This window comes from Galleria mellonella, unplaced genomic scaffold, assembly GCF_026898425.1.
Source record: "Galleria mellonella isolate WM207_F2 unplaced genomic scaffold, CSIRO_AGI_GalMel_v1 utg55, whole genome shotgun sequence".
In the NCBI taxonomy this organism is placed as follows: domain Eukaryota; kingdom Metazoa; phylum Arthropoda; class Insecta; order Lepidoptera; family Pyralidae; genus Galleria; species Galleria mellonella.
The window spans coordinates 2,432,135-2,447,425 of NW_026442115.1; the positions used below are offsets into that span (position 1 = coordinate 2,432,135).

Genomic DNA, 15,291 nt, shown 5'->3' on the forward strand with positions numbered 1-15,291 from the left:
CTACTTATGTGTCTATGGTTAAATTTTAACGTTCTATTTTACGCAGCAATCATTTAAATCTTACTGCACGAACAAATAAAACAAAAATCACTTTCAGCTCGCAGCTTCGGTCGTGAAGTCTTTTTTCCATTTTAATAGAAATTGTATTTTTTGTAGTCATTAAATGTCAAATCTGTATATTAACAAATTTTGAGTACCAATCGTAATGTAAAAAAAAATTATGGAGTAATGATTTTTCTATGGTAAAATAAATTAAAATCACAGATAAATTAATTTAATTAAATAAGTGGCAATGTCAGGTTCACGTATTACTTATAAAATAATTCTATGTTATTTTGCAAGTGGTCGGATAGTTACCTACCGACTTTACACAAAAAAAATCTTACCTAATCTGATATTATCCATACCTTAAAATGGCGTTAATAGAAATCGAAGGGCGAATAGAAAAAAATTAGTATAAATTTTAAAGCTTTTTTCTCTATGATGCAAATAGTATTTTAGTAAAATAAACTTTTTTATATTTTAAAGTAACAGTTATCAAATTCCAAACATATTTCATTCTATGTCAAAACTTAATAGGTTTAACAGAAAACTTAAAAACTCGAAAATATTTTTGAAAGTTGTAGTGCGAAAGTGCATAATTTTTAAGTTAAATACATTCTTTATATTTTAGCCGTAGTTTATTTTTTGCAGTGCATATATCGTCACCTTTATGGTAAACTTACGAAACTGAAAAAGATACATTTTACAGGGGAACGTTTTGAAACATTAAAATGTAAATAACTTTTGACAGAAGACTACTGTAAAAGATCATGCTAACAGTTTTAAAATTCTGTTTTTATTGAATGCACTTAATTAATCATCAGTTACTTTGCACCTTCATATATGCGAGTTTCTAGGTATTGAGTTATACAACAGCAAATCTACGAAAGTGGCAGTTTCATAAGTTGCCAAAGAAAATAATTTATTTTAATATCTGGCAAACTAACGAAAGTGCCACTTTTGTAAATATATCAAGGTTAAATCACGTGTTTTGGAGAAAACTTCAGTTTAAATAACAACGTTATAGCAATTATTAATGCAAAATAACTAACTTAGGATTGAAAAATTGATAAAGTAATTATTGAAATTTTCAAATTAAAGTGTTTATTATAGAAAATACTATAAAAATATGCTAAGTAAGTTTATTTTGGGTATATCACAAAAATATAGGGATTCGAGCTTCTCGATTTCTTTAACCGTTAGAGATAGAAAATTGAAAATAAGCCACAATAAGTAGTATGGCGCAAAATGTAGATTATTAAAGAAATGTCAAATTTGAAAAAACTGCATATTCGTAAATTTGCCATAGAGGTGACGATATTTCGAAACATGTAAGTAAAATTTTTACTTCTGATTATATAAAAAGTAAGTTGTAATTATTGTTGTTCTAAAAAGTAAGTTGATATATTAAATTTTATAAAAATGAGGAAATTCGAAATGCTAAAGGAATAGAAAGAAACAAAAAAATGGCAATAGGAATGCCAAGTGGGCGAAGAGAAACGTCTAAAGGGTGCTTATGAGGTTTAAAGATTTTGTAATATAGAGTTATCAAAATTGCTTTTTCCAAGTTCATAAAATGTTTTTATGTAACATATTACTAAATAAGTGAAAAAAATATTTTCCATATAACTTTTTTATTTTAGCTATTTTTTTTATTTTATTAATTGTTTCTTCGATAAAAAGACTGGCCAAGTTTATTTATATTTATTTAATGTTTAATATAAGATTAATAGATAGGAGGGCATACTTCAATTTACTTTACAAAAGTAACAATCCTAGTTAATTTTTCTATTGAGCCCTCTCTCGCCACTCCAATCACGGAATGTACAGAAAACGAATACATTCTAATTGAATACAGGCAGTCCGTACAATTTGTCCAATATGTCACGTAACATTGTCTTAGAAGACAATTACACGCCTTTTTTACCTCATTTCGAACATGATAAGAAATAATTGACGAATTGATGTTTCAGCGGTTCAGCATACTCTCAAAACTGAGTTTTCTGAAAACTTTGCAACTTTGAAGTATATGCGATTTAGATTTCAGTTTTATTACTCACCACCAACACTTTGAAACTGTAAAAATGAAAATGCTTTTTGTAACTCAAACTCAGATCCTGTCCTGCAGATTTATCTTATCTATTCGTTGCAGAAAAACTTTTTGGTAAAGGCCAGGACTGCCTTTTTCCGATTGGAGGTTTGTTGCCAACCTCTCCCGTTCTTGGAGGATCTTTTCTTTTTTGTTTTATGGGTGCACATGAATATGGGACCGGATTTTTGTATGCCTATACAGATCCTATCTCGGTGACACAAAGACTACCCGGTTATTTGAGTACTTGAGTGGAGAAACTAATGTAGAGCATGAGCGGCTTCCAACACAGATAGTATTTCTGGGGGCCTTTAATGCTCTTTATAAAGAGGTTGGGTTGAGTTCTTGCCGGTAGAACCGCTTTTAATTTTGCTCCCTCTCATGGAGTAACTCAAACGATTGATCAGTTTACAATAATGCTATTCAAGGTTAATAACTCAACCATTTGGTTGGACCTTTTGCTGACGATTAATACGATCGGTTACAGAATCGAAATTAAAGCCATCATCATTCGTCAATATTGTCTTATTGTAACAACATATTAACTTTTTCTTTATCCTCAGTTATAGCATACTAAAAACAAGTATTAATCATTAACCAATTGGGAAGGAATGAATGCCTACTTCACGTCTATTCCTTAGCGACAACGTTATTTCAATGCAAATAATGCTTATTCATTTGCGGCGACAATTGTTGATGATGTCATACTTGCTATGAATTATTATATACCTTCGTCCAAAATCATCAGAAATGCCAAGTGTCAACACTAATTACAGTGTTGTAATAACACTATTAGAAATGGGGTCTTGCTGACCCATTACTAGCAATACACCAGGCCGACCTCCACGCGATTTTCCCTGAAAACCATTGTGATTAATTCTAGTAAAATTCGCTACGATGAGCTAACTGGTCTGCTTTCATCGTCACCTATCATCCGTTACTGGTGCCCCTGTGTATAGCGTTAGCGCAGGCGGGGTAACCATTCCATTATAAGCCATTAAAAAAAACATTACACTGAACATGATCTCATATCTACTGTTCAACGTAATAAGAAGCGTTCCAAATAAAAGTAATAATTTGTTATTAGGTACTATTATTGGCATTCAGTCCTTTCTACTTACCTCGTATGGGATTTATCGAAGAGAATTAGTTGTATAAATAGATTTTATTAATTCTGTATATGTAGGTATATTCTGCTTCAAAATAACTAAAAGGAATTTGTGTGAATTAAACTGTGGTTTGACATATTTTTTTTTATTAAGAGACATATCTTTTGAATGAGATAGTGTTCAAGTAGATATAAAAAGGGCCAACAGATGTTATCAACGAAGAAATATATAATAGTTGGACATTCTTCCTAGGAAGGTGTGTAAACATGACATGGGCTCAATACTTCCGCAAAACGTTTGCGGTATAAACACCCCTCGTGAGCTCGACACCGCCTCGCTCAATCAACTTCCTCTTCCCACGGATGATGTCACGTTAAACGCAATTTATATGATACACAGAGCCTCCACACACATAAATTAAATTTTGTCAACAGTTAATGAAATATGTTGAAGTAAACATTAATCTAATAAATCGTCTATTAAAATATCTTGTTATATCATAGTATCAAGTTTTTTAGGAATTACATGTACGTTCGGAGTTCTTTTACAGCAAACTTTGATGACTTATTACATTCTTTAAAAGGTAAAAGGACTATGGTAATGGTATACAATGTCAGGACACCAGTGGAAGATGAAATGATGAGACTTAAGTTAGACTAACCCATCGTGGCGAATTCTCTATAACCATGATGGGTTGCATAGTGGCCCGCTAGAAAGTCGACTTGATCAGGCTTCGTTTTTGTGGAATTATTATTTCTTGATCTAGTAAGAATTTCCGAAAGTCAATTTAGAATATATAAGGAACAGTAAAAATGTAATCCAAAGAAGTTTCATTCCTATAAAGGATCACTATATAATTGTGGGTTTATTCTTGATACTGATAAAATTCCTCAAATCGACATAAATGCCACCCTTCCCTCTTTAAGGCGCTTGCACAATTTCTTCAAATACAAAATTATTGCTGATTCAATCTTTCCTCTTTCTGCTCATGATTATGCTGACATATAACACAGCTAGCCCTACAAGAGTTGATTGATAAACCTAAAGGTTAAGAAAACTTATGTGTCAATTCGATATGTTAATAATCTTAGCAAGGACGAACTTTCATATTTCTAGTTACTGTAACTTATTTAAGTGGCTTCCAATAAACCTTTATAATATTCACATTTTTAATTTTCTCTTCTACTTATATCCTCTTTTTCTTTGCCTTTAGAAAAATCTCAAACTTTCATTGGCAATCTGATATTCGCTTGAATACAATAATGATTTGATTCTCAATTTGCCTATATAATACCAAATTATCGCACGTGCTGCACGTCTCTGAAACGTACTTCCTAACGACGTGAAAATGGCGCAATAAATAAAATCTTTTAAAGCAGGTAGCTATCGTAAGATTTTATTTTAAAGCTCCCGTTTCATTGATATACCTAATTTACCTTCGACCATTCTATTGATTCCTTTCATTCTTTTAATGTACCATTGTTTGTTATATAGTATGTTTATTTTAGTGTTTTATTTTTTATATATCTTTATGTACAGATTTTACAAATAGAAATTATAAAACTATGAAATAAGTGTTTTGCTCTATTTCGATTCGTTTACGTTAGATTTATTTTTATTTTCGATTTAGTAATAACTTACTATAACAATGTCAAAGGAGCAAATTGTTTGTGGCAGACTGTACAAAGTTACTTTCTGGTAAAACATAAGATTAAATGTAAGTCATATAAGTTTAGAAGCTATAAGGAAACAGTAAAATATATATATGTACAAAAATACATAACTAAACTCGTACCTAACTCTTTGGAGTAAAAATAGGTTTTTTTTATATTAAAGATTATCTGTTGGGGTGAATTAAACCACAGATTACATGTTACTATATTAAATATTTTTTCATTGTCACATCAGTCGTTATCTGTCTACTGCTCAACATAGTCCTCTTTCGTAGACTGCCACAAGGAACGGTTTTAAGCTACTTGCATCTACTGTCTCCCTGCAATCAGACCATGTTTCAGTTTCATAGGTCATCACTGGCAACACGTACCGATAAACCCCTTCGTCTTCAAATTTTCTGATGTTTTGGGTGTGATGTAGTGTTGTTTTTCGAACTCTGTCCAGTCAAATTGGTTTCGTTGGTTGAGATCTCCGTCGAAATTGGACTTTCCTAGTCGGACAAGTTTTTCCGGGTATACAAACTCGTCTACAATTTTGAGCTTAGTGTTTTCAATTATAACCGGTTGTACGAACGTCAATGGTTGACGTTGATTTTAGTCTTCTTCATGTTCATTTTAGACCTGTGTTGTTGTTGTTGTTGAGAAGAACTATATATATATATATATATATATATATATATATATATATATATATATATATATATATATATATATATATATATAATATTAAAATTAATATTAAATATTAATTACTCATTTTTATAGTAATTGTTGAATTAGGTATAAGAAGTACTTAAAAGTTGATATAATTTATTCAAGTATCTAGATGATTGAATTTTATATTACATAGAAGCTCTTGCAAATTTATTCAATTTAAAAGGTACTTACTTATTCATTTGCGACGTTTCTTTGCGTTTTGATGGCATGTTTTGTCAGAATAATATAAAATGTCTATTATTTAAATCGATTAAGTCAGAACTTGGTTATCCTATCTATTTAAATTTTAGGCTCAAACGTGCGAAAGTAAATTGTTTATGTTTATTGTGGATTTGTTCTCAGTACAAAGAGTCTAAACGAATTAAATTAATTAGTTGCCGCTCGTAGTTTAAAACTAAATGTGGGTGATACGTCGACTTCTAATTTACAAAGCAGTGTAGAGCTTATATTCAAGCGTTTGGTTATCTTATCAGTGTGCCTGGTGTGAGTATAAAGATTTAAGTTACGTTAGTATTTATGTTAACGTCGATAAGGTTGTGACTTGACTGCTCCGTAATCCACTTTCATTCTCACCTATCATTTCTTACTGGTACCCGCCAGTGTATACTGATGCTGCAGGTGGGGCTAACACTTCATTTGCATCTATTAAAAACAAATTGTGAAAAAATATAACTCTGTTACTTTTACCTTATACTTTAATACTCATATAGCTATAACTTGAAAATATTCGAATTGCAAAAACATTGTGCTCATCTTATAGAAAGTGGTAATCGTCACCACAAAATAGGCTGTGGCGCCAGTGGTACCTTCATGCTTTACCAATAATAAGAATGTGGTGGTGGTATTAAATACCTACTCTGTACTCAATAATTTCTCTATCATCTTCCATCGAACCCATTTAAACTAAAACACAAACATCATATTAATCAATCAGTAATTTATTTTCACAAATATAGGTACAGTCATAAATTTGATGTTGTATAGTATTTCTATGTTTTATTGTCAAAAGTAGAAAGTTAGAAAAGTATTTTTTTGAAACTCATTTAAATTGTCAAATCATGCCATGTGATTATGATATAAATATATTAGTACTCATTATTTCTTATTTTAATATGTAAATAAATGTACCATTTTTCTAAAAAAATACCTTTAATTGGAGAACAATAAAACCAACATATGTACACTGTATATTTAAACTAACAAAAAAAGGTGTTAAAAACATACATTATTTTTTAATTTGAAGCAGAATAATATAAAAAAAAAACACAAAAATAGGTCGCCAATTTTCCAGCAACACTCTCTATCTTCTAACTATGTCATATAAGTAAATAAATCACATCTAAACATTATTTTATCAAAATGACGAATTACACCATTACACCTCCGCTATAATTTGTAAATAGTACATAAATAGTAATAAATACATGATTATTATTAGTATTCAAAGAATAGAAGACAAAACAATAGCTTTACCGATTTTGAAAAGGACAAACTACTTTACATATTAAATAGTTTGAATGTGTAAAATGAGCACAATAAAGTGTCCACTCGTAGTCCCATATAAGCAATAATGAGGGCACGTTGGGAGCGGCCGCCAGCGGCAGCCGCCCGCCCCCTGCGGTACCGCCCGTGTCGATATCGAACATATGCATACTGAGATGTAAAAACCGCTAAAAATATAAAAACAAATCTTAAAATTTTGATAACAGGTGTACTTAAGAAAGTAGATTTCACTGTACCATAACAAAAACAGCCACAACACACGGGATTTTATTCAATTCATGTCAATTTAATGATAATCCCGTCTGTACTATCGGTATACACAGATGGGACATCAGCGACGTATGATAGATGAGAACGAAAGCAGGTCAATTGGCCTTTCGTGACGAATTCTACAATAATTAACCACGTAGATGTTCACCTGATAGAGAATTGCTAATCACAATGCTCGTAATGGAATTACTAATTCCCATTAACATTTAATTTAACAATTCTTCTCCCCCCATAAACTGGAGTAAACCGTATCGATTGCAAAAATAATTATTAATATATTCAGAAAGAAAAAGCAACATAAATCGTGACAATATTAATATGGGAACAACACGGGAGCAAACCCAAAGAATTATCAAAATATTTAGAATTGACAACAATATCACATACACAAAGAGATACAGGCGAAATGAGACCCTCTCCTATTTTGGAAGGCGCTTGAAAAGGCTCTCTTCACTCAAAATGCCTTTTTGTCACTCGACACTCAAAACGCTTTACATAATCGTTTAGGAAAACATTTAGCTCGGCGAAAGAAAGTAAGCATTATCTATCTAAACAATATATACGACGTGAATCACTTCAATAAAATAGATTTGTTGATTGTACATTATTTTAGGCATATTTATACCCACGCACAATATGTTGCCAAACAGATTTTTAAGCATTTTTTTGTGTGACCAGTTGCGGGGGCGGGGATTTGGTTGAGTGGCGTCCGGTAGTGACAGGACCATGAAAGACGCCGAAATCTAAGAGGCGCCATAGGATCAGATCCCCGATTACCTTTGTGTTTTCGCCGTCAGGTAAGGCGCCGGGTTTCATCAAAAAACTTGCCCAAGGCATCTCAGTAAAAGGTTAGGTCGGCCCTGTGTGAGAACATCTCTATATATATACGACTATATCCCTTGACAACCTTACGCTGCTTAATCCATCCACTATTTCTATCGTCCCCTTGATTCATTTGCCATTTAAACCACTAGGATAAGCCGGATACATACAGATGGTTGTATTAAAACGTATTCGACAGGGAATATTTTGTATTATTCTGGTGAAATATCAATGACCCAATTGTGTTGTCGACATTATTAGACAATCTATTTGTTCTTGATATTGTCCAGACTTTAAAGAATTTATTAATTTAAACTACAACTGATTAAGTTCATATCGAAGTAACTCATTTTAAGACTATAGAGATGAGATTTAAATATGTTTAATCTAACTAAATACTATAGTATAGTAACTATAATATAGTCAAGTAAGTTACATGACTTTTAGAAAGAATTACATACCTATTTTAAAATATTTATAAATTTTTTTCATGCAACTGAAAATAAAAAAGGACCTCATAGTCCATTTGATAAAAAGTAATAATTGTCACCTATAAAAACGAACAGGACAATTAATTTTATCTATTAATCTCATATTTATTTATTTTATATGTTTACTTATTTCACTACTACTGAGTATTGACGAGTATCTGTTGTTCTAAGTAGGTTAGGTATTGTTATTAGGTATATTATTTAAGGTAAAGAAAATGTTCCACTTTGAATAAGAGAATTGTCCATTCAAAAATAAATTTGCCCGTGACTTCGTTCACGTAATATGTTCAGTAATTGGAATAAAAAGCAGCATATTATTTTTCCCATCTCATATATATATATATATATATATATATATATATATATATATATATATATATATATATATATATATATATATATATATATATATATTCTTTATTGCACTTGAAAATAAAGATACAGTAATTAGTTTAACAACTTGTTAGCAAGGGCGAGCTTATCTCTGTATGAGATCTCTTCCAGTCAACCCAATGCAGTGAGAGAAAAAAATGACTAGCGGGTAATGTAAAGCAGAAAAGGTACGAGAAAAAATTATTATTATAAGGTAAACGTTTATGAGTTAGTATATTAGTATAAAATATCATAACACAACGTTTTATATTTTGTCCATACCATAAAATACCGTGTAAACTATACACAAAATTTTTTCAGAGAATTGAAATGTAAATTGAAAACTGAAAGTTGTTGTATAATTAAATAGATAAATAGTGAAAGCTGCCAGTACCGACCTATTGGTCCTGAATAAACTAGCTAATGAGGCCTTTTAAGTCCCTCCACGTAGAAACGTTTGAGGCATGCCTTGGAGGTGTCTTGCACACATAACAACACCACAGCTACAGGTGGGCGAACTCATGGCCTACATATAAAGCCGGGACCAACTTTACGACTCGCCCATAAAATTCCGATTCCATTCTTCAAGTTTATTAAAATTGATGGTGACTTTTTTAACTGATTAATATGTTACATTTATGAGTACATAGTAATAATGTTAAATTGGAGATCTTAGTATTGTAGCGGTTACTTAGAGCTAGACTAGACTTCGGATACTTCGAGAGAGGATTCGATCTCTGTAGTATACAAAGCATCGTATTCATGTGATTTTTTATGAGAAAAAAAGGAAACATCAATCCTATTCATTTTTATAGACCAGCAGCATGCCAGGAGGTGAAGATAAAGTCAAGTCATTGGACCGACATGTCGTGACAAATTCACAAAAATTAATTATCAAAAAACATATTATTGTTTATACCGAATTTCAAAAAGCTAACGCAGACAGACGTGGGGATTTCAATTTTAAGCTCTTTATATTTCTAATCAAAGATAGAAGCTGTCTAGCAAACACCTCGGTAAAAAGATTTCACATTCTCGGGAAGCTGACAAATAATTCCATAATTAATTACTTTAGTAGATTGTAGAGAAATTTCTGTCATGAATTTGGTTAATGTTCAGTGAATAATTAATTCGAGTGGTTGAACATTTTGGACACTTCATCTAACCTGTTTAGCAATAACAAAAGTTGAAATAATTGGAAGAAGCGTTTAGAAATTCCAAGTGATTGAACAAAACATTGAATATAGGTAAGTGTTAAATATAAAAACAGCACTTAATATCAATAAAGCAGAATTTATAATACTTCAAATATCCACAGAAGATTCATAAAATTGGGACTTTCACCTACTTACTAAATAATGAAGTATAATCCATATCCATGGTAAAAATATTAAATGGAAAATTAGCATTATTTATAAACTTTGTTATAAACTTTATACCTAAATTAAGAAGATGGAATTTTTTATTTGAGTAGGTATACTTATGATATCCTAATACAAGAGAACGTATGTATCTACATATATGTAATGTAGCTGGAGTAAAAATCTAGTTTAAGTAAACAGGGTCATCATCTATTACCCTTTCTTTTCCTCTAACAATAGAGCATCTTACCTTTAATTATTACACTCTTTAGCACTTTATAACTAGATTATAATGTTATGTAAATAAATAATATTACTGTTATATATCTACGTAATTTAATTTACAGATGACAAATCTGCGTGTTTTATGAAGTTGTAGATCTCAGGACGAATTTAGCGCAAATCACTTCAACGAGGAGAACGTGATAAGTGTCTTCATTAAACGCCGCCCTTTATATTCGCCGTATCTTAGTGTGCAGTGTCGCCAAGCAAATTGGCTGTTTAAAGAACGTTACGCGAAACGCTCTTGTTCACGAGTCAATTTGAACCATTCTCCAACAGTCCTGCGTAACAATGCACACAAAACAAGAAAATAAAATCATTGCCGGCAGCCTCTCTCGCTACGCTTGCCATAAAGAATAATAAGTACGGTTTGAATACGATATTAGTAATTTGCACATCAATATTATTTTTATTCGTTTCATTGAAATTTAACACTTGTATACATTATATAGTAGAATGTATTAGCTAGTATTTTTTGATTTATTTGAGTCTATGTGGGTATAATATATGCATTATACATTATAGTACCTAGTTGTATGTATAATTTTGTTTTATACAGGCTATATGGCTTCCAGACAAATTTCAGCAGTTTTTCTTGTTTGCTAACGTAAAGAACAGAACGAAAATATTAATATTATATACCTAGAACGTAGTGACCAGTCAGTTGTAGCCACCTCAGTTTATGGTCAGGTTCTCATTTTATATCTTTCGTATTATATATTTAACGATGTGAATAGGTGACGAATTCATATAAAAATATATGGCTTGGAAGTTTTGTTTGCTCACGTTCGTAATTTTGCTCTCGAGACCCTGCCTGCACGTGACATGAAAGGCACACAATTATTTTACCACAAATTCAATTCAGACTGTGTTTACATACCTTGGTCTTAAGAAATTATGATTTACTTACCTTAAGTTAAAGTTCTACTAAATAAGGATTATTCCTCTAATATAAAAACACTGCATTTTAATTAGGTAGATGTACCTATTATATTTCATATAGTTTTGCTGAATAGGTCACCTCTTCCTTTCCCGTGGGTGTAGTAAGAGGCGACGATGGGAACTTAATTTGCCAACCCGCCTGCTAAGCATGATAACTACTGGTAAACCCAGTTCCTATGGTCCTAAAGGTCTATGCTTAGCAATGGACAATTAACGGCTGATATGGTATTCGTCTAGTCATAAGTTGTCTATTTAGAGACAGAAAAACATTGAAAACTAAATGGGCAGATGTAATTAAAAAACCTAATCATCTAATGTTTCTGAAGGCGACATGTCAAATGATACGGACAAAGTGGAAAAATAAATGAAAGATAGACCCATTTACATACAACACTGAGAATGGTCTGATGCTACTAATAATTTCTACTTATAAAAAACTACTAATTATTAATTAACTAATTATTAATTACTACGAATACTACTAATTGTACAATTTCAATTATTATTCTTATTTTAACGCTATCATAACAAGTATAAGTTTTTCTTCGTTGCTACGCGTGTATAAAGTGGGGAAAAATATAAATATAAATTTTGCTTTCTTTAGGTAAAAATTTAATTTACAAAGATATCAGTTAATTCATTACATATTATTATTTATTATTACATAATAAATGTCTACATGACGTATATTTATATACTAGTTAACACATAATAAATTTTTATTTAGTTTAAATTTTCTAAAATATTTCTAGATAATACCAAATCTTTAAGTAACTTGATCATGTTCTGTATTTATTGTCATCATTTAATGTTATTTTGTTAAAGTATAACAACTTTCTCTTCCGTTATTTTAAATTTAATTTTTTTTTTTTTTTTTTTTTTTTTTACAACACAGGGGGCAAACGAGCATGCGGCTCACCTGATGGTAAGTGACTACCGCCGCCCATGATCACCCACAACACCAGCGGCATTGCAGGTGTGCTGCCGGCCTTTTAAAAAGGAATATACTCTTTTCTTGAAGGTTATGTTGTCGTATCGGTTCGGAAATACTGCTGCTGGAAGTTGATTCCAAAGAATGGTTGTGCGTGGAAGAAAGTGCCTTGAAAAACGCACGGTGGAAGACCGCCACTCGTCCAGATGATTGGGATGAAACTTTAGTTTGTGGCGGGTTGTACGGTGGTGAAAATCAGCAGCAGGTATCAATCCGAACAATTCCTCAGAACACTCCCCATGATAAATTCGGTAGAAGATGCACAGAGACGCAACATCTCTGCGCAGTTTCAATGGGTCAAGTCGGACAGTAAGGCGTTGACTATCGATAATTCGAGCCGCCCGACTTTGAATGCGGTCTAACGGAAGGAGTTGGTACTGTGGCGCTCCTGCCCACAGGTGAGAACAGTATTCCATATGCGGCCTGACTTGGGCTTTATATAATTTCAGGCGGTGTTCTGGCATGAAATATCGTCTCACCCTATTGAGCACTCCTAACTTTTTGGAAGCTATCTTAGCCTTCTCCTCCAGATGACCGCAAAACTGGACGTCGCAAGATATATCAACGCCCAGAATTCCTAGACTTGACTTTTTATCAAGGGAAGTGCCCTGAAAGTGAGGAGATACGACAAACGGCGTCTTTTTTGCGGTAAACGCGCAGACTTGTGTCTTTTTGGGGTTAAATTGGACAAGATTTTGTTCACCCCAGATCGAAACTTGATGGAGTGAAGTTTCGATTTCAGACACAAGTCTATTCCGGCACTCATCGGTATGTGCCCGCGAGATCTTTGCATGACCGGTATATAATGTATCTCCTGTACTGTCGTCCGCATAGCAATGAATATTACTTATCTGTAACATATCATTGATATGCAGAAGAAACAGAGTCGGAGATAGTACACAGCCTTGCGGGACACCAGCATTCAAAGGTTTTAAATCAGAGCATGCACCGTCGACTACGACCTTAATGCTACGTTCCTTGAGAAAACTGGCGACCCAAATGCACAGTCTCGCAGGCAACCCAAATGAAGGTAGCTTTGAAAGCAGCGCTCTATGCCACACCCGATCAAAGGCCTTCGCAATATCCAGACTAACTGCTAAGGCCTCTCCCTTACTCTCGATTGCCACTGCCCATCGGTGTGTTAAGTAAGCTAAAAGATCACCGGCCGAACGTCCCTGTCGAAAGCCATACTGGCGATCACAGATCAGCCGGTGCTCTTCTAGGTACCGGAGCAGTTGACGGTTAATGATGGATTCCATAACCTTCGAGAATAAGGAAGTGATAGCTATGGGCCTATAGTTAGCTGGATCTGAGCGATCTCCCTTTTTAGGGATCGGATGCACCAGAGCAGTCTTCCAAAACTTTGGGACTATGCCCGATGAGTAGCTAAGCCGAAAAAGACGCGTAAGAACCGGAGCCAACTCTGGTGCGCACGTCCTAAGCACAATTGGAGGAATACCATCAGGCCCACTCGACTTATGGATTTCGAGGGAGAAAAGTGCTCTACGCACTGAGCTATGCGTGAATTTAATGTCAGGCATAGAGCTCCTACAACACGTGATGGTCGGTGGTGGTTTCTCCCCGTCATCCAATGTCGAGTTTGACGCAAAGATGGATCCAAGAAGATCGGCCTTTTCTTTAGCGTTCTGGGCCAACGAGTCATCCTCTCTGCGCAAAGGTGGAAAAGATGACTTACAGAAATTCCCTTGTGCAGCTTTGGCAAGAGACCAGAAAGCTCGAGTCCCAGAGGGCAAACTAGCCAGTCTCTTGCCAATTCTACTAATATGCTCTGACTTCGCTGTGGCTATAACTCTTTTGAAAGACCTAGAGGCAGAGTTATACTTCTTTTTAAGAGCACTGGTGTTAGGATCTCGCGACGCCACACCTTTAGCCCAGGTTAGGAAGCACTCCTGTTTCAGACGAGATGCTGTTCTACAGGAGGCTCCATACCAGGGCTGGGATTTCCCGCCGACGGGCACCACAGAGTTAGGAATAAATAATTCCATTCCCTGAAGCACCACATCAGCAATGGAATCGGCAATGGCGTCGGGATCATCCAGTGTGAAGCAAACCTGCCTCCATGGGTAAGATGCGAAAAAAATCCGCATCTCATCCCAATCTGCCGACCTGTAGTGCCAAATGCGACGTCTACCCGTAGAACGAGGTGGAGTCGGACTCGTAAGAGGCACTTCGCTCCGCACCAAACAGTGATCCGACGATCCAAGCGGGGCTTCGACGGAGATCACATAATTGTCTGGGTGGGTGGTCAGCAGAAGGTCCAGCAGTGAAGGTGAATGGTCCAACACATCAGGGATTCGCGTAGGCGAGGAAACAAGCTGTGTCAGACCATAAGCCAAAGCAAAGTCATGAACAGATCTTCCCGCATAGTCGGTTGTACGCGAACCAAGCCATTCGGCATGGTGGGCATTAAAGTCGCCAACAATCACGACTTCAGCGGAAGGAATCTGCTCAAGCAGGGAATCTGTAGCCATTTGGACGTGCTCAATTAGTTGGTCGGTTTCAGTGTTACCGCTGTGGGACCTGTATAGGCACGCATAGATGCGGGGAATTTACATACATTTTAACAATAACATAGACTTTGCTAAGGAAATAATTAGTTACACCAT

The 15,291-nt window shown here is 34.1% G+C and overlaps 1 protein-coding gene and 1 long non-coding RNA gene across 6 annotated transcripts in view; one reads left to right on the forward strand and one right to left on the reverse strand.

Annotated features, from left to right (window-relative positions):
• The window catches only part of LOC113521466 (regulating synaptic membrane exocytosis protein 1), a 142,337-nt gene that overhangs the window by 50,883 nt on the left and 76,163 nt on the right, over nucleotides 1–15,291 (reverse strand). The gene's annotated exons all lie outside the window — the stretch shown is intronic.
• LOC128201584 (uncharacterized) lies at nucleotides 1,035–11,363 on the forward strand. The gene is made up of 3 exons (XR_008253307.1): nucleotides 1,035–1,373; nucleotides 9,904–10,335; nucleotides 10,797–11,363. It is a non-coding gene; the product is annotated as an uncharacterized LOC128201584 (long non-coding RNA).